General features: G+C 45.1%; 1 protein-coding gene across 2 annotated transcripts in view; it reads left to right on the top strand.

Moving 5' to 3' along the window:
- The first annotated feature begins 16,069 nt into the window (after positions 1–16,069).
- The window catches only part of MXRA5 (matrix remodeling associated 5), a 105,384-nt gene continuing 94,689 nt past the window's right edge, over positions 16,070–26,764 (top strand). Inside the window, exon 1 of one of the 2 annotated variants that reach the window (XM_056558844.1) lies at positions 16,070–16,089. The gene's annotated coding sequence lies outside the window, so the exon portion shown is untranslated. Of the gene's footprint in view, positions 16,090–26,210; positions 26,224–26,764 lie in introns of those variants that run through there. The other variant, XM_056558843.1, reaches the window with a different exon arrangement.

Below are 26,764 nucleotides of genomic sequence, written 5' to 3'. Positions count from 1 at the left end.
CAAGAACTAAAAACTCCATAGGATAAAGGTCAGTCAGAGTAACTGACTGTCTGTTATATTCTAATCATTTTATGTCAGTGCATATCATATAGGCATATTGTTAAATTGGGATGTAAATGTGGAACTGAATAAATACTTACAAAAAAGGGACAAAACTGTTCACTTCATGTAAACCATCTGGGGTCCTTGTCCCTAGTACTTTGATTCTGTGCCAGCAATCTCTTCCAGTTGCCGCCACGTGTCCCACTGTAGACCCGATCAATGCCTCTGACCTGTAATAAAGAACTGTCACAATTGTGGTACTTCTTGAAATGCCTAGCTAACGTTTTTTGTGGGGGTAGTTCCGTGGGTTGTTGGGCTGATATGATGTCAAGTACGTGCTCTCTAACACGTCTACGAAATTCACGGGTTGTTAGACCCACATACATTTTCTGGCAAGGGCACTTGGCATAATACACAACTCCCTTTGTGGCACAATCAATATGATGTGTAATGGTGTAGGTCTTTGTTCCTTTTGCATCAGTGAACATGGTACTTCGTTCAATGTTTGTGCACGCTACACATTGGCCGCAGGTGAATGTACCCCATCTGGGCCCTTTGGACCCAAAGGCTTGCATCGGGGTCGTGGCGAAACTTGTCGGAGGTGTGGTGTGGAGGTGGGGTGAGTCTTGTTTTCACTGTATGTGTCTTCTGCTACATCTCTCTCACAAAGTGGTTTCTCTTACTTGCACTAATGTGCTCTTTTCTGTCCCTCTAGCCTTAGTCCTCTGTATATGCTTAACTATGGGAGCTTTTTTAGCCGTAAAATAATATGCTGTTTGCACTGTGGCACTTTATACTTTATACATTTAACCCTTTGCTGGTATTAACCTCTTACTATTCATGTATACACTGTGGCACTTTATACATTTAACCCTTTGCTGGTATTTACCTCTTACTATTCATGTATACACCATACATGCACAGTGGTGATCTATTCTTGTAGCATTACATTCTATTCAGACATACAGTTCACTATGTGATCAGGACCTTCACACCAGTATCCCGTTTTTTTCCATTATATTGTCCCTTTGTGTGATTCCTTATATGTACTTTTTAATGTTACTTTTCATGTCAATAAATAATTCATATTTTAATCTTTTTAAATTGTTTATTGTTTTGAGTTTTCTTGAGCCTTGCACTCATACTGTAGGTGTTACATTCAGTCTATTTCTGATAAACCTCCACTTCTATATCTTCTGTGCTGGAGCCTACATTGGGGAAAGGGATTTTATAGGTTTGCAGTTACTAATATGTCAAACAAGCTCCATGCACTTTATTTAGGGCTTATATATTGTATAACTACTGTGAATATTGGAATAGATGTGAATGAATATGTTTGTTATATACTATGCTTCACAGAAGGGGTATAACAACTTAAAACTTAACATTTATTGTGCTATTTAAAAGACAGGACCCCACTGACAACAATACAACAGAAAAAGTAGTCACACCGGACCCAGAGGCCATAGATTGTGGACAGCAGTCTGAGTCAGTCACAAGGCCAAGGTGATGGTCAGGGAGTGATAGGGGATAAGCAATATGAGACCAGGGTGGGTAGGGCTGTGGCCCTAGTATACCCTATCAGGGAGATGTCGTGCCACTACCCCTGCTCGCTCAGGGAACTGTCGGGGCACTCGTCCTAGAAAGGACGACCCCTGCCCCGGTCTACCCCTTTGTCAATCCCTGTACGTTTTATACAGTTGTTATATACTAACTGCAGGTCATGTGATAGTACGAGTCACATGATCAATGTGAACCTCATGACCTATGTGACGTATATCCAGAGAGATGGAGTTCCAGCGTACACACTCTGGTGGACCCGGTGAATGGGGAGGGGCCTACGCAGATCACACCTGCCAGCAATTTGTACATTAGTCATTTTATAAATAGAGAGGATAAGTTAATGTAACCCTTTACCCCTGAGGAAGTTACCAGTTGGGTGACATAACGCGTGTTTTTTTTTGCATGGACACCAACTCAGGATAAGTATTTGTGTTTGAACCTGTACCTCCATCTGCTTTTGGTCTGTTCTCTGCATGGACATGTGTAAACTGCTGTATACTTATATTGATAGCAAACAGGGCCCATGCAGTGTATTGTGTAATTTCTGTGGGAACATAGGTAGTTCCTTTCCTTTGCAACTTTGCATTTATTGTCACTACAGTTCCACAGATTTGCTGTTCTATTATATCTTACTAATCTTGGTACAGTGGTAGTATTCCACACAGAGACTATCTCTACTGGACAGTGGGTGTCCATAGGGGTGTCCCTAGTGTTTAGGGTTTCCCAGTATGTTTGGGCATTGTAAATGTTTTAAATCTGTATGTCCCAAGTATTTTTGTAACAATTTGTGTACAATAAAATATATTTTTACACTTCATATACCTTTATTGATACACATATATTTTTTATGAGAGGTGTGCTACTGAAATGAGGTGCGTTCTTTTTTCTCTTGTGGTGTTAAGTGTGCTATTCACACCTCTAGTAGCACCCCGCTATATTTGATATATTTACTTAAAGCTGAGCCCTCTCATATCTCTCTTTATCATTTATGTATATAAACCAAACAAACAAGTAGATTTAGTTTGCCGCCTACATACGCATATAGGGCCTCATTTGCTAAGAGTGTCGGGTTTTTACTAGTGGGAAAAGTTGTTTGAGACTTGTAGGATTCCTCTCTATTTACTATTGGGAAAAGTCGAGAACATTTTCTGACCAGCTTTTTCTAGGTTGATATTTCCAGCCATTTGCCCACAGGATTATCTGTGAATTCAATAGTAAATTGGTCGGGTTTGCGAAACCACGCGCCTTTTCGGGCTGACCATGCCCCCTTTGTGACAGACCCACGCCCACTTTTTGGCTTTTCACAGTGCAATGTCGGATATGTCAGATTTTCCAGGCGCACAATGTCGCAGACTGGCACAGACTGGCGCAGACATGTCTCAGACACTCTGCGCCAAAATAACCAGACAAAAACTGGTCGGTTTCAGCTTAGTAAATGAGGCCCAAAGTCCCCAGAGATTAGACAATTTAAAGAGCAGGAGGGAAGTTGTAGCCAGGCTAACTCCTGGTATACATCCACAGTGAAAACGGAAAGTGTTCTCCAGCTTCAAGCACACAAATAAAAGTAAAACAGTTTATGATCCATTTTTTGAAAATAAACCCCACCAATATGCTATTAACCTCTTGGGGATGCAGGGCGTATGCATAGTCCCCTAATCCCCGATCCTTAAGGACTCAGGGCGTACCTGTACGCCCTGAGCCTGGTCCCGGTGCTTAAAACGGGGTCACGCCGTAACCCTGCATCACACCGGGTCGGTCCCGGCTGCTAGTCATAGACGGGACCCTGGGCTATTAACCCTTCAGTTGCGGCGGTCAAAGTTGACCGCCGCGTCTGAAAGTGAAAGTAAACGCTTCCCGGCAGCTCAGTCGGGCTGATCGGGACATCGCGATAAAATCGTGATGTTCCGATCAGATGGGACACAGGCGGAGGTCTCCTTACCTTTCACCACGGTGTCCGATCAGGGTTTGATTGCTCCAAGCCTGAGCTACAGGCTTGAGCAATCGAGCCCCTATCTCACTGATCCGTGCAAAGCTATGGCTTTGCAGGGATCAGCATAAGAGATCAGTGTGTGCAGTGTTATAGGTCCCTATGGAAGCTATAGCACTGCAAAAAAAAGTGAAAAAAAAAAAAGTTAACAAAGGTCATTTAACCCCTTCCCTAATAAAAGTTTGAATCACCCCCCTTTTCCCATAAAAAAATAAAATAAAGAAAAAAATAAACATATGTGGTATCGCAGTGTGCAGAAATGTCCGAGCTATAAAAATATATAATTAATTAAATCGCACGGTCAATGGCGTGCGAGCAAAAAAATTCCAAAGTCCAAAATAGCATATTGGTCACTTTTTACATCATGAAAAAATTTATAAAAAGCGATCCAAAAGTCCGATCAATACAAAATGGTACCGATAAAAACTTTAGAACACGGCGCAAAAAATGAGCCCTAATACCGGCCCTTACTCGGAAAAATAAAAAAGTTATAGGGGTTAGAAGATGAGAATTTTTAACATAGAAATTTTCCTGCATGTAGTTATGATTTTTTCCGAAGCACAACAAAATCAAACCTATATAAGTAGGAAATCATTTTAACCATATAGACTTACAGAATAAAGATAAGGTGTTATTTTTTACCGAAAAATGCACTGTGTAGAAACGGAAGCCCCCAAAATTGACAAAATGACATTTTTTCTTCAATTTTGTCGCACAATTAATTTTTTTTCCATTTCGCCGTGGATTTTTGGGTAAAATGACTAATGTCACTACAAAGTAGAATTGGTGGCGCAAAAAATAAGCCATCATATGGAATTTTATGTTCAAAATTGCAAGCGTTATGATTTTTAGAAAAAATGAGAATGCAAAAATGGTCCCTAAGGGGTTAAAACATCAAATAAGAGTATGACACATTTCAACATATATAAACTACTAATATGATTAACAGCTTATATAGCTTGAATTGCATCAAAGTTTTATCTGCTGTTTTAATGTTGCATGTTGGAGTACTTTACTTTATAGATCAATAAAGTGCATGAATAGAGTATGCTTAAAGGAGAAGTATCATGTAAAAAAAATTATCCCCTATCCAAAAGATAGGGGATACGTTTTAGATTGCGGGGAGGGGTGTAGGTCCGAGCACTGGGGCTACCTGTGATCTCCTGTTAAGAGCCCCAGCCCTCCTATACAGTGGTGCGTCATGATTCCCGCCCGAAGCGGGGGCTGCCATGCTCCCTCCATATAGTTCTATGGAAGACCAGTTCGGCAATCTTCGTCTCTCCCATACAGCTATATAGAGGGCATGTGGTAGGGGATACGTTTTTTACATGATACTTGTCCTTTAAAGTGTCCTTGTTCTGGCACCTATAACTTTTTTTTTTAAGCGTGCCTGTCAGATTCCGCAAAAAAACTAAACTGTTATACAGTATGTTACTCTTTACCTAATCCAGATCATGTACATATAATTTTTATTTCTCTATCACCGATATTGCACTAAAAAAAATTGCATATTACATCTGCCCACTGTCTTTTCCATCTTCCAAGGGAGGGGGCGTGTCCTCTCTAGCCTACACTGTGATGACTCCTCCCTCTCCCTTTTCCCTCTGACTCACTGCTCTGGGAGCCTGGCAGCCCTGCTCTGTAACCATTTTCTCTCTGGTTTTATACTTTACACACACATACACACACACATAATGAATATTGGATATTGCCTGTACTCTACCACCAAAGACAATATGGTGAGTGTATAACTTACATCTTCTTAAAATAGGGCAAAGGTTAAGTACTCAATGCATACATTTTATATATGTTTCTATGTTATTTATGTGTATTATCCTTTGCCAGTCCTGTAATGCTGGGACTTGTAGTTTTGGAATAGTTGGAGGTACAGTTTTGGATAACTTTTTTTTTGCAGCAGTGTTGCCTTCAGTTGTGTGCCTACAGCTTTTGCAAAACTACAACTTCCAGCATGCTCAGACATCCTTTGACTGTCTAGGCATGGTTGTAGTTGTAGTTTTGCAACAGCTGGAGGTACATTTTTTGTAAAACTGTGTTACAGCAGTGTTGCTGCAAGCAGTATTCCTCCTGCAGCCTTGTCAATCAGCCATCTCTTGTGCATGACCCTTGGACACCATCATGCTGTTGTGGGACTCAGTGTGCCAGGAGGTATGGGGACCCCTAGTGGTGGAATTTTCAAAGCAGTTTTCTTTAATAAAATGTGATTTTTTTTTAAAGTAGTGTGGTGGCCCAGTACAGGAGTTTCACCACTGTACCATAGCTGCCCTTTCAGGCAGACTCCATTTCGTGACCCCTGGGCCTCCCCTTCAATGGTGTGCCCTGAAGAGTTAAATAATGTATATGTAATCCAGTGCATAGTATATAATTGTTGTATGCCTTTAACCCCTTAAGGATTTTTCAGTTTTTGCATTTTCGTTTTTCCTCCTTACCTTTTAAAAATCATAACCCTTTCAATTTTCCACCAAAAAATCCATATTATGGATTTTTTTTTTGCGCCACCAAATCTAATTTGCAGTGACATTAATTAATTTTACCCAAAAATACGGCAAAAATGGCGAAACGGAAAAATAAATCATTGTGCGACAAAATTGAAGAAAAAACGCCATTTTGTAACTTTTGGGGGCTTCCGTTTCTAAGTAGTGCATGTTTTTGTATAAATTACACCTTATCTTTATTCTGTAGGTCCATACTGTTAAAATGATACCATACTTATATAGGTTTGATTTTGTCATACTTCTGGAAAAAATCATAACTACATGCAGGAAAATGTATACGTTTAAAATTGTCATCTTCTGGCACCTATAACTTTTTTAATTTTTCGCATATGGGGCGGTTTGAGGTTTTGATCTGACTTTGTGATCGCTTTTTATAAATTTTTTAATGCATGAGGCAATACCACATATGTTTACTTTTATTTTTATTTACACAGTTTTTTTTTATGGGAAAAGGGGGGGTGATTCAAACTTTTATTAGGTTAGGGGTTAAATCACATTTATTAACACTTTTTTTCACCTTTTTTTGCAGTGTGATAGCCCCCATAGGGGGCTATAATACTGCACACACTGATCTTTTACATTGATCACTGGCATGTATTAACATGCCATTGATCAGTGTTATCGGCGCTTCACTGCTCCTGCCTGGATTTCAGGCACGGATCAGTCATTCGCCGATCGGAAACCGAGGAGGCAGGTAGGGATCCTCCTGGTGTCCTGTAAGCTGTTCGGGACGCCGTCATGAAATCCCTGAATGAGCTGCCGGGATACTTTCAGTTACACTTCAGACGCGGTGGTCAACTTTGATCACCGCATCTTCAGGGTTAATACAGGGCATCCCCACGATCGGTGATGTCCTGTATGAACCGTGGGTCCCGGCCTTTGATGGCCGCTGGGACCAACCCAATATGATGACACGGTGACCCTGCATTATATCGCGGGAGCCGGCGCAGGACGTAAATATATGTCCTGCATCGTTAAGGAGTTAAAGGGGTACTCCGGTGGAAAACATTTTTTTAAATCAACTGGTGCCAGAAAGTAAAATTGCCCATATCAGGAACTGTCCAGAGCAGGAGAAAATCCTCATAGCAAACCTCATAGTCAGTTCCTGACACAGACAGAGGTGTCAGCAGACAGCACTGTGGACAAGACAAATAGCATACAGATGCTAATAAGTACTGGAAGAATAAAGATTTTTTTTATAGAAGTAATTTACAAATCTGTTTAACTTTCTGGCACCAGTTCATTTAAAAAAAAAAAAAAAAAAAAAAAAAAAAACGTTTTCCACCGGAGTACCCCTTTAAGAACTGTTGTCATGTGATTGTAACCAAGGAAGGTACCAGTGACCATGTGACCTACAGGGTGACCCATGGGACCCCTCCAGAGTCTCCCCTATATAAACCATGGGTGGAGCTAGTTTTCCTGCTTAGCCGAGTTGCAGTAAGGTCAAGTCTGGAGAGAGTGTCTACTACGCAGCCACGGATCCACAAGTTCACTACTCCCCAGGTCCAAGTCAAAATCTGGTAAGCTACAAATGGGGTAAAGTATGTCATAGTCAGTCTCAATCAAGTCAGTCCAAGTCAATCTGTCTCAAGTCAGTGTGGCCCTGCATCAAATTATCCATGTCCTTCATAAGTCCCAGCAAGCCCTGTGGTCTCTGAAGTCACTGGTCACCTCCGTGGGCCTAGCCAAGCTGTATAGACTGTTACATATGTCTGACTCAGTAAAACTGCCGTTGTGCCATAACTTGACGTCACAGTCATTATATGCCCCCGTTCCTAGCCCAGGATTCAGCGGTATACCTTCAGGTGGTGTAGAGGATAAACCCACTCTGGTGTCACGAATACAAGGGGTTAATGCCATCGGCCCCTAGTGTAATTCCATCTGCCCTCATCTTACCCTTATCACAACTTTTGGAATCCTACGAACAGGATACAGGTGTGTGCCTTATGCAAAAAGTAACCCACACAGTCTGAACTGTATCCAGTGTTGCCGGAAATTTGCATGTATATGGAAACAAAAATTGCGCCAGAAAGTGTACGGAACTTTGTCAGTGAAAAGTGTTTATTCCAAGGCACTTGTGAAATAGAGGGTAGGTGAAGAAGAGACTATTATCTGCCATTGTGAATTGTCCAAGACCTGTGCCGACCTGTAAAATCAGGTCCGAAGTTACGCTATGTAACAAAGTATTGCCTATAACTGAAAGGGTTAAAGATGTGTAGTCAACCTCCCACCCCTGGGCGTGGAAACCATGTTGTGGTATCGAATCCAAAGTGTAACTGTAAAGATCCTCCCCTTGTTGCTGGGGGAGTGGAAGTCAGCGTTGCACCACTGACACACTTCTGTCCGGAGGCCATTTTTTCGAAGTCCTGTATAAAATACACAGCGCCGTTGGACCTCTTCAGTTTGCCAGAAGTCTGTGAGGTGAGCAACATGGCGGAGAAGCAAGCACGAGGTCGGAGAGTGACAAGATGTGTGCCGCGGAAAGTTGCCGCGGCACACATGTTTCAGGAGCTGGTAGATCGTCTTCAAAGTACCTCGTCTGAGGCCGCTTTCTCTACCTCTCCTTCTACCCCAGCTCAGAGCAAACCCTCCAGGTCCAGAAGCCCACAACACACCCCTGGTCACCACCGCTGCCCCGGTTGCTATTTGGCGATGAGCCTAGTTTAATCCGCTATATGCAAGAGCATCTTCTTCCCCTGCCAGGGAAGCCCCATCCACCAGTATCGACGGACCAGTCCGAGAGGGCTAAGCAAGAAGCCAAGGTGGCCGAAATAGTGGAGGAGATTAGGGCCCCGAAGTATCTACATAAGTTGTCTGCGAATGTGCCCAGGTCTACTCCTGTTGCTGAGGAGGTTTGGTCTAACCAGCGGGCACCAACTAAAGTGCCTCGGCTTACTCCTGCTGAGGAGGAGGTTTGGCCGGCCTAACAGGCACCAACATCTGTTCCCCCAGTGGTGCAAGCTGCTGCTGTGGAAAGGGTGGTTACCATCAGTCCCACCATGAATGAGTCTACCCTGTCTAGGGTAAATTGGAACACTCAAGTGAGTCCTTTGAAGGGGGCACAGTCCCGTGGTCCCCATTATATGTCCCAGCCTAGGAAGCAGTCTGATATGTGAAGCTAGGATGGCAAATTCCCAGGCTGAAGAGCTTATGTGATGTAACTTTGAGTCAAGAGACTGACTTTGTTTTGTGGAAGTACCACTGTTTTTCAGGTTATGCAACATTCAAAAAAATGTACCTTGTGGACTCACCAAGAACTCCTGCAACAATTTGCATAAGTGTATGTGTCTGGCTTATAGCCGTGATCCTTACTGAGAACTCTTCTGTACAAGAACTGTGGAGCGGTACTCCAAAGAGAAAAATATATATATATTTTCAGAGTAATATATACTGTTTATTCCTTTTTGCACAAGTTTATGCAAATATTGTCATTGTTGTATTGTTTAGGACACATTGTAATAAAGTGTATATATAACGTGTTTATACAAAAAGGTCTAAAGTGTTTAATGTCTTTTCTGCCCAATGCAATTGTATAGGAGGTATCCTGATCCTGTAAGTGCAGCATATCCTTATTCTCCAGCATGCAGTTGCAAGTCCTGAAAATATCACGTTTATATAATTGTCACTGATTCATATCCTCATCAATTGAGCACGTAAGGGTTAGAGCAATGCCACATGGACTGTTTCCCTGGTTGTTTATTCACCAGCCCTGTGAAGGACATTGTCTTAATATGCCCCAGGAACTGTTATTGCTATCAACAGGCCTTGGTCGCCACATCATGTCGTCCGCCCTCCAGGACTGGGCACCGAGGACGGCTGTTGTTAAGAGGGGGAGTTTGTGGTGGCCCATTACAGGAGTTGTACCCCTGTACCATAGCTGCCCTGTCAGGCCGACTCCATTCCGTGACCCCTGGGCCTCCCCTTCACCTGTGGGACCTGAATAGTTAAATAATGTATGTGTTATCCAATGGAATGTACATAATTGTTCTATGCCTTTAAGTACTGTTGTCATGTGATTGTAACGAAGGAAGGTACCAGTGACCATGTGACCTACAGGGTGACCTATGGGACCCCTCCAGCGTCTCCCCCATATAAACCCTGGGAGGAGCTAGTTCACACTCTCTTTTCCTGCTTAGCTGAGTTGCAGTAAGGTCAAGTCTGGAGAGAGTGTCTGGTGTCCTAAAGAGGCCTAAAGTCTACCACGCAGCCACAGATCCAAAAGTCCACTACCCCCCAGGTCCATGTCAAAACCTGGTAAGCTACAAACGGGGTAAAGTCTTTCATAGTCAGTCTCAGTCAAGTCAGTCCAAGTCAATCTGTCTCAAGTCAGCGTGGCCCTACATCAAATTGTCCAAGTCCATCATAAGTCCCAGCGAGCCCTGTGGTCTCTGAAGTCACTGGTCACCTCCGTGGGCCTAGCCAAGCCGTATAGACTGTTACATCTGTCTGACTCAGTAGAGCTGCTGTTGTTCCGTAACTTGGCATCAGAGTCATTATTTGCCCCCGTGCCTAGCCCAGGATCCAGCGATATGGTGTAGAGGATAAACCACGCCCTGGCATCACGAATACAAGAGGTTAATGCCACCTGCCCCTAGGGTAATTCCATCTGCCCTCATCACACCCTTACCACAGTAGTATATTAGAAAAACTATTGTTTTGTGAAGATGTACAACATATAAAAAGTTTTTTTTTATATCTGAGGGTGCCCATTAAAATTAATTTTAGCATATAGAGCTGCAATGGGACTCATTTTTTGTGTACTGATCAGACTTGGCATAGATCAGACTATTTGATTGCATTTTATTCATTTTTGGGGGGAGAATTGACTATCAATAGCAGAGTTTTGGCAGCTACGTAGGCTTAACAAAGGCTGCTCAGGCTTCTGTGTCAATGGATCTGCTGCCCGTGATCACCCTTTAGTAACCCATGATGTAAATATACATCATATGGAAAGAGTTCAGTAATACTTCTATTATCTATCATATATCTGTCTATCTATCTGTACTGTAAATATAGGCACCACTTAATTGATAAACTAAAATTTTTTCTCATTTTCTTGATGTTTTTTTTTAGTCTCTAGATTAATTTAAAGGGGTACTCGAGTGGAAAAACGTTTTTTTTTTAATCAACTGGTGTCAAAAAGTGAAACAGATTTGTAAATTACTTCTATTTAAATGGGCACTGTCATGAAATAAAAAATTGATATGTTGTAGTTAGAGATGAGCGAACTTACAGTAAATTCGATTTGTCACGAACTTCTCGGCTCGGCAATTGATGACTTTTCCTGCATAAATTAGTTCAGCTTTTAGGTGCTCCGGTGGGCTGGAAAATGTGGATACAGTCCTAGGAAAGACTCTCCTAGGATTGTATCCACCTTTTCCAGCCCACAGGAGCACCTGAAAGCTGAACTAATTTATGCAGGAAAAGTCATCAACTGCCGAGCCGAGAAGTTCGAGCCGAGAAGTTCGAGCCGAGAAGTTCGTGACAAATCGAATTTACTGTAAGTTCGCTCATCTCTAGTTGTAGTACTTAAGTACTACAACATATCTCTAATATACTTTAATAAAAAAAAGTAATTTTAAAACAGTTTAAAATCACTTTTAAATTCGGCCACTAGGGTTCGCCCTTCTAGTGGCCGAATGCATTCGGCAGTGACGTCACTAGTGAATTTCGACTCATTGAAGCCTGGCAATGAGTCGGAATTCACTCACTGTGGTGCTCACTCCCACCTGTCAATCAAACAGGCGGGAGCGAGCGCTGAGAACATTAGAAGCGCGCATTGTCTCCCCTGCTCCCTGGCCTTGCACGCCGGCCTCGCCCTCCCGGCATCCCATCGCTGCTGTACTGCCCGTCGCTGCACTGTCCTGGTATGTCTGGGGGGGGGGGTGTTCGGGTACCGGGTGTTCCGGTAGCGGGGTTCAGGGCAGGGGAGGGGTAGCGGGGTTCGGGTTTCGCCACGGCCATGTATAGTTTTTAACACAGGGTGCCCCCAGTTTTTCCCCACTACAACTTCCAGCATGCCCCGACAGCCAATAGATGTCAGGGCAAGCTGGGAGTTGTAGTGGGGAAACAGCTGGAGGCACCCTGTGTAGATGAACTAAGGGCGGAAGTCAGCCCCAGCAGGCATCAGTGACGTGGTGCCTTCTGGGGAAGTCTGCCTGGTAGCGAGCACACTACCAGGCAAACAAAACCACATTTTTTATATAGTAAAAAATAATAAATTATGCAGGAAGGAGGTTAGGGATAGATGGGAAATAGGCAGGGACAGAGAGGGAAAAAAGGGATGGTGGGAGCTACCCTTTAAAAATCTTAATCCTTTCATCACTTATCAGCTGCTGTATGCTCCACTTGAAGTTGTATAGTTCTTTTCTGTCTGACCACAATGCTCTCTGATGCCATCTCTGTCTGTGTCAGGAATTGTCGAGAGTAGGAGCAAATCCCCATAGCAAACTTATCCTACTTTGGACAGTTCCTGATATGGACCGAGGTGTCAGCAGAGAGCACTAGGGTCAGGCAGAAAATAAATAAAAAAATAAAAGAACTTCCTATGGAGCATACAGCAGCTGATAAGTACTGGAAGGATTAAGATTTTTATATAGAAGTAATTAACAAATCTATTTAACTTTCTGGCACCAGTTGATTAGAAAAAAAAAATGTTTTTCAGCGGAGTACCCCTTTAAGGATTACTTGAACTCAAAACATATTACTGAATAATCTATACCATCTAATGCAATCTACCTCTATACTAATAAAGAGATCTTAACAGATCTTGATAATTTAACATATACCCATTTCAAAGCACTTCTTTTGTATATAAACTGCAAATACTTGAGAGGCTACAACTATGAAGCAGCCATGTAAAATAGTGCAGCAGGCATGTGATACATAGATCCACACATTTCACAATGTTACATTGTATTTTACTATGCATTACAATCAGGGCTCAAGTCCTGCAGGAACTCGTGAGAACGGAGTTCCTGCACTTTTTCTTCCAGGACTTGACCCCTGATTACAATCCTGTCAAGAAACAGAAGTCCACATTGCCTAACACTAGTACTGTGCTGGGTGCAAACTTATAAGTGATTGAAAGGCATCCTAAAGACTAGACACACTTAATGTAAAAACTGACATTGAGTCCTTCAAGGGATTCTCCAGGGTGGTATTAGATTTATTTAACCTCTTCAGGACGCTGGGCATATGCATACGCCCTGCATCCTGAGTCCTTAAGGACGTGGGGCGTATGCATATGGCCGTGGGAATTCCGGTCCACGCCGCTAGCCGGTTGGGGACCGGACCGGGATGCCTGCTGAAATCATTCAGCAGGCATCCCGGCACATCGCCGAGGGGGGTCTTGAGACCCCCCCCATGTCGGCGATCACAGAAAATCGCATGTTAATTCAGACATGCGATTTTCTGCTATTCCGGGCTGATCGGGTCTCTGGTGACCCAATCACCCGGAAAATAGGGATGATCGGAGCTGTCAATGACAGCCCCGATCATCCTGAGGGATAGGAGCGAGGTCGCAGTGCTGCGATCTCCTCCTATTCCCTGCCATTAGTGAGAAATTAGTTCTGACCAATGGCAGCGCAGGACAGTGGGTTGCCATGGAAACCCCCCGTTCTGCCCACCCCTGGATGTCGGGCAGAACATGGGGAGAAGATGGAGGCCGGTACCTGGAGGAGAAGATGCGTGGGGACCGCCGATAGTCGCTGGAGACTGCGGAGATCACGGCGCAGGTAGGGAAGCGACGGTGGGGGGCGGGGGTTGGGATAAGGGGGCAGTAAAGTGTTCTTTACTGCTACCCTTCTAGTGGGTGCCAAACTATAACTCCTAGGATGCCCAGACAGCCAAAGGATGTCTGGGCATGCTGAGAGTTGTAGTTTTGCAACATCTGGAGGGTCACAGTTTGGAGACCACTGTTACAGTGGTGCCCAAACGGTAGCCCTCCAGTTGTTGCCAAACTACAACTCTCAGCATGCGTAGACTGCCCAGACATGCTGGGAGTTGTAGTTCTGTAACATCTGTCCCTTCGGATTTTGCAATTTTCATGAAATGTTTGAAAATTGCTGCTCTACTTTGAAGCCCTCTAATTTTTTCAAAAAGTAAAAAATATGTCCATTTTATGATGCCAACATAAAGTGGACATATTGTATTTGTGAATAAAAATAACATTTATTTGGAATATTAATTTTCCTTACAAATAGAGAGCTTCAAAGTTAGAAAAATGCTAAATTTTCTGAATTTTCATGCAATTTTGGGATTTTTCACCAAAAAAGGATGCACGTAACGCCGAAAAATTTTATCAATAAAATAAAGTAGAATCTGTCACGAAAAAACTCTCTCAGAATCAGAATATTCTATTATTAATGCGTAAAGTGACGTGGTCAGAATTGCGAAAAAGGGCTGCGTCCTTAAAGGAGTACTCCGGTGTACACTTTTTTCATGTTATCCTGTCCGGGCTGCAAAATAAAAGAAAACGCACTTTATCTTACCTGCCAACGAGCCCCCGGAGCTCCGGTACAGGTGTTCGGTCCCCGGGCTGTATTCTTCTTACTTCCGGTTAGCCCGGCACGTCACACGGAGCTTCAACCTGGGGGCTCGTTGGCAGGTAAGATAAAGTGCGTTTTCTTTTATTTTGCAGCCTGGACGGGATAACATGAAAAAAGTGTGCACCAGAGTACTCCTTTAAAGGGGTATTCCGCCCCTGGCATCTTGTCCCCTATCCAAAGGATAAGGGATAAGATGTTAGATCGCCACGGTCCCGCTGCTGGGGACCCCGGGGATCGCTGCTGCAGCACCCCACCATCATTACTGCACAGAGCGAGTTCGCTCTGTGCGTAATGACGGGCAATACAGTGGCCCGGAGCAGCCTGAAGTAATGGCTCCGCCCCTCATGACATCACGGCCAGTCACCTTAATGCAAGTCTATGCCAGAGGGCGTGACGACCGTCACGCCCCCTTCCCATAGACTTGTATTGACGGGGCGGGCCGTGACGTCACTAGGGGCGGGGCCGTGACATAACGATGCTCCGGCCCCTGTATTGCCTGTCATTACGTGCAGAGCGATCTCGCTCTGCGCAGTAATGATGGTGGGGTGCTGCAGCAGCGATCCCCGGGGTCCCCAGCAGCGGGACCGCGGCGATCTAACATCTTATCCCCTATCCTTTGGATAGGGGATAAGATGTCTAGGGGCGGAATACCCCTTTAAGGGGTTAAGACAGCAAGCATGTAACATGTTAACACTTTGTCAAGTGTTTCTTAATCTCATGGCTACAACTGAAGTGTATGTTTATAGTACACAAAGACTTATACAACAATCCACATTATAACTATGATCAAAGACTATAAGAGGTCTTTACATTCTCTATACAATTGCAACCTTATATGACAGGATAACAATATCTCATCTTATCACATAAATGACTGATTCTAACATGTATGGATCTGTGATATGACACTCATGGACTTCTAGGGGCACCTACAGTACTTCTGGGTGTGTTTGATTTTATATGGAGTCTTTATAGACAACTGTATACAGAATCCATGACAAAAAATCATGACAGGTTCCAACATATGATGTATTATCCAGTGACGCATAGAGTACATATGGGTCTATAATAAAAATCAATAGGGACTCCATGTGCTTGGTGCTCGCAGGGGCGTCACTAGGTTAAAACATTTGGGGCTCATGCCCAGAATGTAAAGCCTGGTGCCCCGAATGTGTCATGCAGGTCTTTGTCGGGCAGTCACTAAGAAGCAGAGATCTCCACACACAGCACAGTGACTGCCCACCCAATACCTGCTCTGTATCTCTAGATCCCGTACTGTAAGTCCCTGGACTGTACCTTCTGTACCTCTGATTCCTGCAGTGCTGAAAAGGGAGAAGAACAGTTCCTATGAATGCTCACCACTGCGGGCTTGGCCGCAATGGAGTATGAAGAGCCTCTGAAGATGCCCTGGAGGAGTCATGGAGTGTGCAGGCAGGTGTGTAAATAATGTGCACCAGGGTGCTGAACTACAAATCCCAGCAAGAAACACTGATGACTACACGGGAATGGACCTCCAGCTGTTGGAAAGTGACAACTCCCAGTATGATAACCAGGGTGCCTCCATGCTGGAAGTTGTAGTTTTGCAACAGCTGCAGGTCCATCTATTTCATGATGGGGATAGTTTTATTCTGGTGTCTGGCTCTAAGGGGCCATATTGGAGTTCAAAGAAGGGTAGAGTAGAGAGGGCATATGACATCAGGCTAGTGACTACGGGAAGGGGGGGGGGGGCAATATGATTGGGCAGGGAGGCATAAGGCATAATTACTGTACAGGAGGGCATAGTGGCTACAGAGGGGCATTATGACTGTACAAGGGGGGCATATTGACTGTATAGGATGGCATAGTGACTACAGAGGGGGCATGATGACTGTACAGGGGTCATAGGGGCACTGGCTACATAGTTGTCATTATGGCTGCAAGGGGGGGCATAGTGGCTACAGAGTGGGCATGCCAGTACAGTAGAAATGCCCCCTCTATAGCCAGTAATATGCCATCTGTACTGTACAGGGGGCATATTACCAGCTAGAGAGGGGGGCTTTATGACTGTACAAGGGCAAATTTAAAGCTCAGTTTTTTTTTTATCCTTATCCACTTATCCTGTACTGATCCTGAGTTATATCCTGTAGATCTTTTATTTAAAAATATGAAACATTACAACAATTATAAATGACACCATAACAATAATACAAACAACATACAATATATACAAGAAATGAGTCCATATAAGTCCTTAAATGTCCATCAAAGTATTTCCTGGGCCAGCCACATTCTCACCAAACACACCACTATAATAACAACCCCACAAATGTAAACTACTAAACACTACTTAATAATAATAATAATAATCATCATAATAATTATAACCTTAATACTAATAATTAAACTAAAATTCCTGGCCCGGTTGCATTTTTCTCACCCAAAATAAATAAACAAATAAATTATAAATAATTAATTTGCGTCACAAAACACCACACACAGAAAAATAATGTGGTTTTTTTTTTTGGCCCTGAGCTGGACCCACATCCCATGCCCCCAGTACATGATAACAGATGTCCATGAACCAGTCCAGGATTTATGTATATATATATATATATATATATATATATATATATATATATATATATATATATATATATATATATATAGAGTCCCATAGAAACCCCCCTCCCCCTTTCTCCCACCAATCTAAACTAAACCCCAATACAATGTGATGAACCAACACCCTAGAAAAAAATATGCTAATATATACAAACATTAAATATATAAACACTAAATATATGTAAATACACAAACAGAAATAGCCCTATATTACCATATACCTACAGCACAAAACAAAAGACTAATGTGCCAGCATCAGCCCACCACCAGGGAAGGAGACAACAGGCTAAGGTACTTTAAAGGAAGAGCCCCTCAGACGAAAAGCCCTGTCAGCACCCTCTCGTACTCCAGAGAACGCACCTTCACCAGATCACCCAGTATGTTCCTAACCACCTAACCCACAGGGAGGATTTTACGCTGCGTCGACACTAAACACTGTGCGTTCCACGTGTAGTACCTGACCACTGAGCTAACTAGGAATAAAAGTGCACCGGTCCCAGCCTCCAAGGTTTCTGAATGCCCCATAGGCCCATTCCACATAGGAGAGACTGACCAGCCTCTTAAGAAAGGTATTCACTAGGAATACCATGGGGTTGACCACACACAACCCCCCTATTCTCCTCGTATGGAAAATAACCTCCCTCTTCACTAGGTTCAGTCTATTCTCCCATAACATTTGGAAGAACACACTGTAGACCCGGGTCCAGAGAGGCTCTGGCAACATGCATACACTGCCCAGATATATCAACAAAGGGAGCAGGAATGTTTTGATAAGGTTAACCCTTTCCCGGAGGGTCAAAGACCAACCCTTCCACTGATCCACCTTCTGAGCGGCGATCTTAAAGGGGTATTCCAGGCCAAAACTTTTTTTTATATATCAACTGGTTCCGGAAAGTTAAACAGATTTGTAAATTACTTCTATTAAAAAATCTTACTCCTTCCAAAAGTTATTAGCTTCTGAAGTTGAGTTGTTGTTTTCTGTCTAACTGCTCTCTGATGACTCACGTCCCGGGAGCTGTGCAGTTCCTATGGGGAAATTCTCCCATCATGCACAGCTCCCGGGACATGACATCATCATTGAGCAGTTAGACAGAAAACTTCAGAAGCTAATAACTATTGGAAGGATTAAAAATGTTTAATAGAAGTAATTTACAAATCTGTTTAACTTTCCGGAGCCAGTTGATATATATAAAAAAGGGTTTGCCTGGAATACCCCTTTAAGCCTGCTGTCCCAGTTTTGTTTGGGGTAATCCCCTTGGCCAAATTTGATACCAAGGACTTTTGCAGATTACTGGGGCTCTGGAAGGGCATCTGGGAGATAAAAACCAGGATCTCCCCCTCCGGCCAGAGACTCTCACACTTATCCCGGTTGATCTTGACCTGGATGCCTCCGAGTAGCGGTCCACCTCTGACATCACCCATCAGCCCTCCTCTTGTGAGGAGACAAACACGGTGACATCCTCAGTATACGCTACTGCCCTCAGAGCCAAATCCATTCTCAACCCGCCAATGGTCCACAATCAATCCTCCTAAGGAAAGGATCAATTGCAAACACTTACAGCAATGGGCTCAAAGAAAAACCCTGGGAAACTCTCTGCCCCTGCATATAAGGTCTTAAGCCAATCAACAACCCAAAATAAATAAACAAATAAATTATAAATAATTAATTTGCGTCACAAAACACCACACACAGAAAAATAATGTGGTTTTTTTTTTTGGCCCTGAGCTGGACCCACATCCCATGCCCCCAGTACATGATAACAGATGTCCATGAACCAGTCCAGGATTTATGTATATATATATATATATATATATATATATATATATATATATATATATATATATATATATATATATATATATATATAGAGTCCCATAGAAACCCCCCTCCCCCTTTCTCCCACCAATCTAAACTAAACCCCAATACAATGTGATGAACCAACACCCTAGAAAAAAATATGCTAATATATACAAACATTAAATATATAAACACTAAATATATGTAAATACACAAACAGAAATAGCCCTATATTACCATATACCTACAGCACAAAACAAAAGACTAATGTGCCAGCATCAGCCCACCACCAGGGAAGGAGACAACAGGCTAAGGTACTTTAAAGGAAGAGCCCCTCAGACGAAAAGCCCTGTCAGCACCCTCTCGTACTCCAGAGAACGCACCTTCACCAGATCACCCAGTATGTTCCTAACCACCTAACCCACAGGGAGGATTTTACGCTGCGTCGACACTAAACACTGTGCGTTCCACGTGTAGTACCTGACCACTGAGCTAACTAGGAATAAAAGTGCACCGGTCCCAGCCTCCAAGGTTTCTGAATGCCCCATAGGCCCATTCCACATAGGAGAGACTGACCAGCCTCTTAAGAAAGGTATTCACTAGGAATACCATGGGGTTGACCACACACAACCCCCCTATTCTCCTCGTATGGAAAATAACCTCCCTCTTCACTAGGTTCAGTCTATTCTCCCATAACATTTGGAAGAACACACTGTAGACCCGGGTCCAGAGAGGCTCTGGCAACATGCATACACTGCCCAGATATATCAACAAAGGGAGCAGGAATGTTTTGATAAGGTTAACCCTTTCCCGGAGGGTCAAAGACCAACCCTTCCACTGATCCACCTTCTGAGCGGCGATCTTAAAGGGGTATTCCAGGCCAAAACTTTTTTTTATATATCAACTGGTTCCGGAAAGTTAAACAGATTTGTAAATTACTTCTATTAAAAAATCTTACTCCTTCCAAAAGTTATTAGCTTCTGAAGTTGAGTTGTTGTTTTCTGTCTAACTGCTCTCTGATGACTCACGTCCCGGGAGCTGTGCAGTTCCTATGGGGAAATTCTCCCATCATGCACAGCTCCCGGGACATGACATCATCATTGAGCAGTTAGACAGAAAACTTCAGAAGCTAATAACTATTGGAAGGATTAAAAATGTTTAATAGAAGTAATTTACAAATCTGTTTAACTTTCCGGAGCCAGTTGATATATATAAAAAAGGGTTTGCCTGGAATACCCCTTTAAGCCTGCTGTCCCAGTTTTGTTTGGGGTAATCCCCTTGGCCAAATTTGATACCAAGGACTTTTGCAGATTACTGGGGCTCTGGAAGGGCATCTGGGAGATAAAAACCAGGATCTCCCCCTCCGGCCAGAGACTCTCACACTTATCCCGGTTGATCTTGACCTGGATGCCTCCGAGTAGCGGTCCACCTCTGACATCACCCATCAGCCCTCCTCTTGTGAGGAGACAAACACGGTGACATCCTCAGTATACGCTACTGCCCTCAGAGCCAAATCCATTCTCAACCCGCCAATGGTCCACAATCAATCCTCCTAAGGAAAGGATCAATTGCAAACACTTACAGCAATGGGCTCAAAGAAAAACCCTGGGAAACTCTCTGCCCCTGCATATAAGGTCTTAAGCCAATCAACAACCCCCCCCCCCCCCCCCCCCGGCAGATCATATCTCAGAAGAACAGACCAGAGGTACTCATGGTTAACCCGATCAAACGCTTTCACCTGATCCAAGGACAGCAAGTACCCCTTCCAGTGGCCAGGCCTACCCTGCTCCACAGCCTCTCGGACACTGAGCACAGCACTAAAGGTACTGTGGCCCGGAAAAGAGCAATGAGACGGGGACAGAGTGCAAACTCCACCAGCCGATTAAACAACACTTTTGCCAGAATCTTTCTGTCCGCACTGAGAAGAGCTATGATATGCCAATTCTCAATGAGGGTCGGGTCTTTACCCTTTGACAGGATGATCAGTGCTGACCTCCTCATTGACTTCGGCAGAGTACCCGAGGATAGACACTCCTACTGCAGTCAAGGGGGGAACCAAAGTGTCCTTAAAGGTCTTATAGAACTCAGATGTTAAGCCATCTGGACTGGGTGACTTCTTGAGGGCAAGCCCATCAATTGCCATCCTGACTTCTTCTTCCCGGATCATCTCTGTCAAAATGTTCAGGGACAGTTTCATCCAAGAAAGCTGATACCTTATCCCGCTCTAGATCCTTCCTTCCCAAGAGATGCGAGTAAAAGGAACTGATGACCTCCAGGATCCCTGATCTGGACCTTTTCAAGGATCCCGTACTATCAATCAGTCCTGAGACTACTTTACTATTCACTGACATCTTGCAGTTTCTGTAAGGGTCGGGCGAGCAGTACTTCCTGTAATCCCTCTCAAAAACCAAAGATGCGTGTCTGTCATACTGGCACTTGATCAGCAAGGACTTCACTCTGGAGATATCCCCTCAGCTACCTCCAGTCGAGACAAGGTGCTCAAGTTTCTTCCTCAGGCCCTGGTACAAGCGGTACCTGTTTAGGCTTCTGAGGCCTGAGAGTTGGCGGAAGAATCTTGCAACCCTTTTTTTTAAGATCTCCCACCACTCTGACTTACTGCTACAAAGGCCCAGCAATGGTACCTGACTCTGAAGAAAATCCTCAAAGGACTGTCTTATATCCGCTTCTTCCAAGAGAGATGACTTCAGCTTCCAATAGCCTCTGCCCGGGGGGGTGGGGGGGGGGGGGGGGTGTCTCTGTAACATTAAGAGAAAACAAAATTAAATAGTGGTTAGAGAATTCCTCCTCAACAACAGACGCTGCTGAAGAGATGGCTTCCTCCTTTAAATAAAATCTGTCTATTCTGGACCTACAACTACCCCTATGATAGGTGCATCCCACGTGGCCTGGGGTGTGCCGGATGTGGACATCCACCGGGCGAGCCTCACTCGCTATGCTATTAAGGGCGATGCTATCATAAGTCAGATAGTTTCTGGAACCTCCCCTGTCTTGGGGTCTCGTGACAGCATTAAAGTAGTCCAGTGGTGACCCAGTGGTGAACAACTTATCCCCTATCCTAAGGATAGGGGATAAGTTTGAGATCGCGGGGGGTCCGACCGCTGGGGCCCCCTGCGATCTCCTGTACGGAGCAGCCCCGACAGCCCGCGGGAAGGGGGCGTGTCGACCTCCGCACGAAGCGGCGGCCGACACGCCCCCTCAATACGACTCTATGGCAGAGCCGAAGCGCTGCCTTCTGCAATCTCCGGCTCTGCCATAGAGATGTATTGAGGGGGCGTGTCTGCCGCCGCTTCGTGCGGAGGTCGACACTCGCTATCTGGTCGGAGAGCCTGGCCCCCATACAGAGAGATCGCAGGGGGCCCCAGCGGTCGGACCCCCGCGATCTCAAACTTATCCCCTATCCTTAGGATAGGGGATAAGTTGTTAACCACTGGACTACCCCTTTAAAGTCCCCTCCAAAGACCATCTGCCGACTTGTTAAAAGATAGGACTTGATCCTCATAAAGAGGCACTTCCGGTCCCACTTAGACTGTTGGCCGTAGATGTTAATAAGGCAAAGTTCTTGTCCCTTCATGAGGACATCTAAAATCAGGCACCTCCCCATTTCTAACTCGTTAACTCATTGGCATTCTACAGCTGCAGTAAAAAGGACCACCACTCCGTTATACGGTTCTGCTGCAAGAGACCAGTAGGAGGGCCCATGCCTCCACTCCCTTCTGGCTTTAAATGTAGATGACATATATGTTAACCTGGTCTCCTGTAAAAATAAAATGTCGGCATTCATATGGCTAAAAAAAATCTCCCCTTTTTCTACTTGTACCCCGCTTTCGTGTCTCCTTCTGCCATCCCTCATCCTCCTCCTCCACGCTCTCTGAGGAAATGGCACCTTCCTCATTCTGGATCCTCCTGACCTCCTTATCCAGCTCATCATTCCTCAGGGTCTCAGCAGCAAGTTTAGCCTATGGGACAGGATTAGAGGTCGTCCCGGTAACCCAGGCTTTCCCCATCACCCTATCCCTTTGGCGTTTATCAAGACATCTTAGTTGGGCTGGTGTCTTTTTCTTCCTGTTCCCCACTGACCCCACAGTTCCCTCACCTCTGCTATCCCCCTCCCCAGCAGATTCCGGCTCGTGATCTTCATCCGCTGGGGCCAAGACCGCATTAGTGAAAGAATGAGGACAACGACTGAATGGGTGACCTAAGTGCCCACACAGGTGACACCTAATCTCTGTACAAGATGCGGCAAGATGGCCTACACCCCCACACTAGGCAAATTTCTGTATCGCACAGTTTTCACTGAAGTGTGTGGGGTCACCACACCTGTGACAGAGCTTCGGCGGACCCCGGTAGAAAATCTGGATACAATCCCTACCGAGAAAGGCAGAGGATGGAATATGGGTAACTGTATTTCCTGAACACTTAAGTTTTACCAAATTCGTCCAGGCTCCTGACCAGATGCCAAACTCGTCCCTGTTCTTCTGGGGAACCCCCATCACCTCGCCACACCGTCCTAACCAGGTGATGATGCCTACACAAGAGAGTGATTCGTTACGGGTCAAAACGGTCACTATCTTGATTTCGTTTTGACGAGGCAATGCCTGCACAGCAAAGTCTCGCCAGCAGGGCTCATTCTTTACCAATTCATAGTTTGACCAGAAAATCTCAAGCCCCTCCAGCCAAACAAAACTGATATCGAATTCAGGAGAACCATAGGGATGTATCAAGGCATAGATATCAACTGCCTTGAAGCTCATCTTTAGCAAGAGCTCAACCACTTTGGTCCTTGATGGACATATATCTTTGCCCTGCCACCGAAGACGAACCACATTCCTACGGTTACTACCTGTCCCGGCTGTTGGGAGGGACCACACAGTATCCCCCCGCTTTCCTCTCGGAAGGCAGAGAGACCGTGCCTCTCAACCCAGAATGACAAATGAACTGCTCTACCATCTACATTGATCGACCGTTCCCTTTTTTCAGAGCTTCCAGGAGATGTCGTTGCAATAAACCATTCCTAGAGTCAGGAGACGAGGAAAGTATCCTACTACCCCCAGCAGTGACATTTGCATAACTCCTAGGGTCTGTCACCACTGGGGGGGGGGGGGGGGGGCAACCAGACCAGACCCTACACCACTATTTACATCCCCACCATCCCCAACAACTACATCAGCACCAACCCCAATAACATGGTCCCCAACAACATTTTTTCTAGCCCCATCACCACCACCCCCAACAAGAGCAACACCACCAACTCCCCCAAAAACACTTTCCCTGGTAACATCAACTTCCATCCTGTCCCTAGTCATACACCCCGCACCCCCATTTACCTTCTCCCTCTCACTGGCTGGACCAGAAACAGATAAACCGGCAGCAGATGATGATGATGATGAATTTTCAGTCCGTTTTGCCTCGGCATCACGGGGCACTAGGGCTGGGACAACCTCCACTGGCCCTTTAAGGGACCAGGCAGCATGCTTACCCAGTCTACAGTAGAGGAGGCCCCAGCCCTGTTCTTTTTAGTGCCCTCTGCCTCATCAGCAATTTCTCCAGTCCTATCATGGCACCGCTGATCAATGGGATCAGCGGCGCCAATGCAAAACAATATTTTTCCCTCACTGTCCGGCCTTTCGGCCGATGCCTTCTCTGCTCCATCCCTGCTACTGCAAACAGGCATGGAGCTCTGCGCCCGTTTAATACCTGTACTCTCCCCGCACCTTTGCACCGGGTCCACCACAGAACAGGGGCTGGGTAACGGAGCTTGCACAATGAGCTGACCCTGTGGACGACTCAGGGTTTACAGGGAGGGGGGTGTAAATGTAACTCACTACTTCTTGCTGCTTTGGCTTGGCCTTCTTTTTCTTCTTACCCCCAGGTGCCTCATCTGGGAGTTTATTTCCGAATACCAGATTCTGAGGGCACACTGGGGATTCCAGCTATCTGATCTGGGCCCTCTCATCAGCGCCCTTCCCTGGCTGCTGCTGTCTCTGTCCTCCCCTGAGTCGGCAGGTGACACTGCTGTCTGCTGTGCAGGGGGCCCACTGTATGGGGCCTGCTGGTCTTGCTGCAGGCTACCAGGTGAATCTGGCTGTTGCTCTCCGTCCATCTCCTCCACATCATCCACCTGGCTCTCAGGTTGCAGCCCAATCAACCTTCTCTCTTTGTTTTCAGCCATCTCCCTGAAGTGGTCTTCCTTTTCTAGTTTTTCTTTAAATGGGCCATCTCCCGTAATATCGCTTTTCTCTCCTCCAAAGATTCAGACATTAATCTTTTTATCTGTGCCTGGATTTCTGTCTTTTTCATTTAGGGGCAACATCAGCCCTGGAACGGGCACACCACAGTTCCTCTCGGAGTCTCATGGCAGCTTTAAAGGCGTCTTCATACTCACGGAGGTGACTTATTATCTGGGAGCCATAGGTGGAAATAGACTCCCGGGTCCTCAGCATTCCCCAGCCTTCCACACTGAGGTCAGCTTCACCTCCGTGAGCACTCTGCCTTCTTTCTGAAGAACCCAACTTTCCGCCGACAGCACTCAGCTTTCCTGAGGTGGATTCATCCCTGCGGCTTCTCGCTTCAGTAGGGGGAGTCGGAGCCACATTACTGCGGTTCCGGGTGCAGCGCCTCACCCCCAAATCCTCCGATGTACAGGCCGCTTGCTGGCCTCTCCTGCTTCCCATTCCGGGGAGCAGAAGCCTGGGCCTTGCCTCCCTCCCTGGGGAGGAGGAAACCAGCTCCAGGTGGAAAGGATGGTAACTCCCTGGAGCTCAGGAGGCACAGCAGACACAGCTGAACTGGAACACGACTGCACCCACCACTAATTGGCCATCACTCCAGAGCTGTATGCACTATTCAGCTGGTGGGGTCCTGTGTAAATATATTACATTACTTATCCCAGGGGCCTACAGCTATATACGGACCACAGAGTGGTCTACAAATATATGTGGGCACTATTACTGTGGGGCAATACAAATGGGGGGGTTGTATAGAAGTGAGTATTGTGAAAGGAGCCTAAAATGTTTGTCTGGCAGGTTCTGTGGATACGAGTTATGATTGGGAGAAGTCATTATGATTGTCTTGGCTGGATAGAGAAGAAAAGAAAAAGTGACTCCTCCGAACAGAGAAGACATCACCTGGGATTGACTCAGAGAAGACGCCCCTGTGAGTCTATAATATCATGCTGTATTCTACCTGATTGTGTCCCATCAGGGCTAAAGTCACGTACATTCTGTAGTTATGTTTAGAGAAACAACTATTTCCAGCATTCCCTCACCACTGCTTATATCATACTGGGAGTTGTAGTTTCACTTGGTTACATCTTTAGCACTTTTCTCCTTACTTGGCAATTGGTATATTTGATTATTATAGTGGAAATAATTTTCTCCAATGCTCTACACCACAGGAGCCTGTCACGCCAAGTAGGGAACCTGTTAAAAATTTTAACCCCCTGCTGCTGTCTCCTGGGTCCCACCTCAGCTTAGAACATAGAGTGGCCTCACCTAATACTGTACATGCGTGCTATGGCTGTAATGCTCCGCGTTGGCGCTTGAGTTCCCTGGCTTGAAGTATCATCAGCTAAGACTAACCCCTCTCTCTGACCCCTATGCATGGAGAAAAATTTTTGTATGGCCACGCAACATTGAGTTTCCCCACCCCCTTGGCCCCTCCTTTTTGTGGCTCTGGCCTTAGCCACGCCCATGGC

The sequence above is a fragment of the Hyla sarda genome, chromosome 2, assembly GCF_029499605.1.
Source record: "Hyla sarda isolate aHylSar1 chromosome 2, aHylSar1.hap1, whole genome shotgun sequence".
Lineage (NCBI taxonomy): Eukaryota > Metazoa > Chordata > Amphibia > Anura > Hylidae > Hyla > Hyla sarda.
Note: the sequence above shows the minus strand (reverse complement) of the source record. Positions and strands in the feature narration are given on the sequence as shown.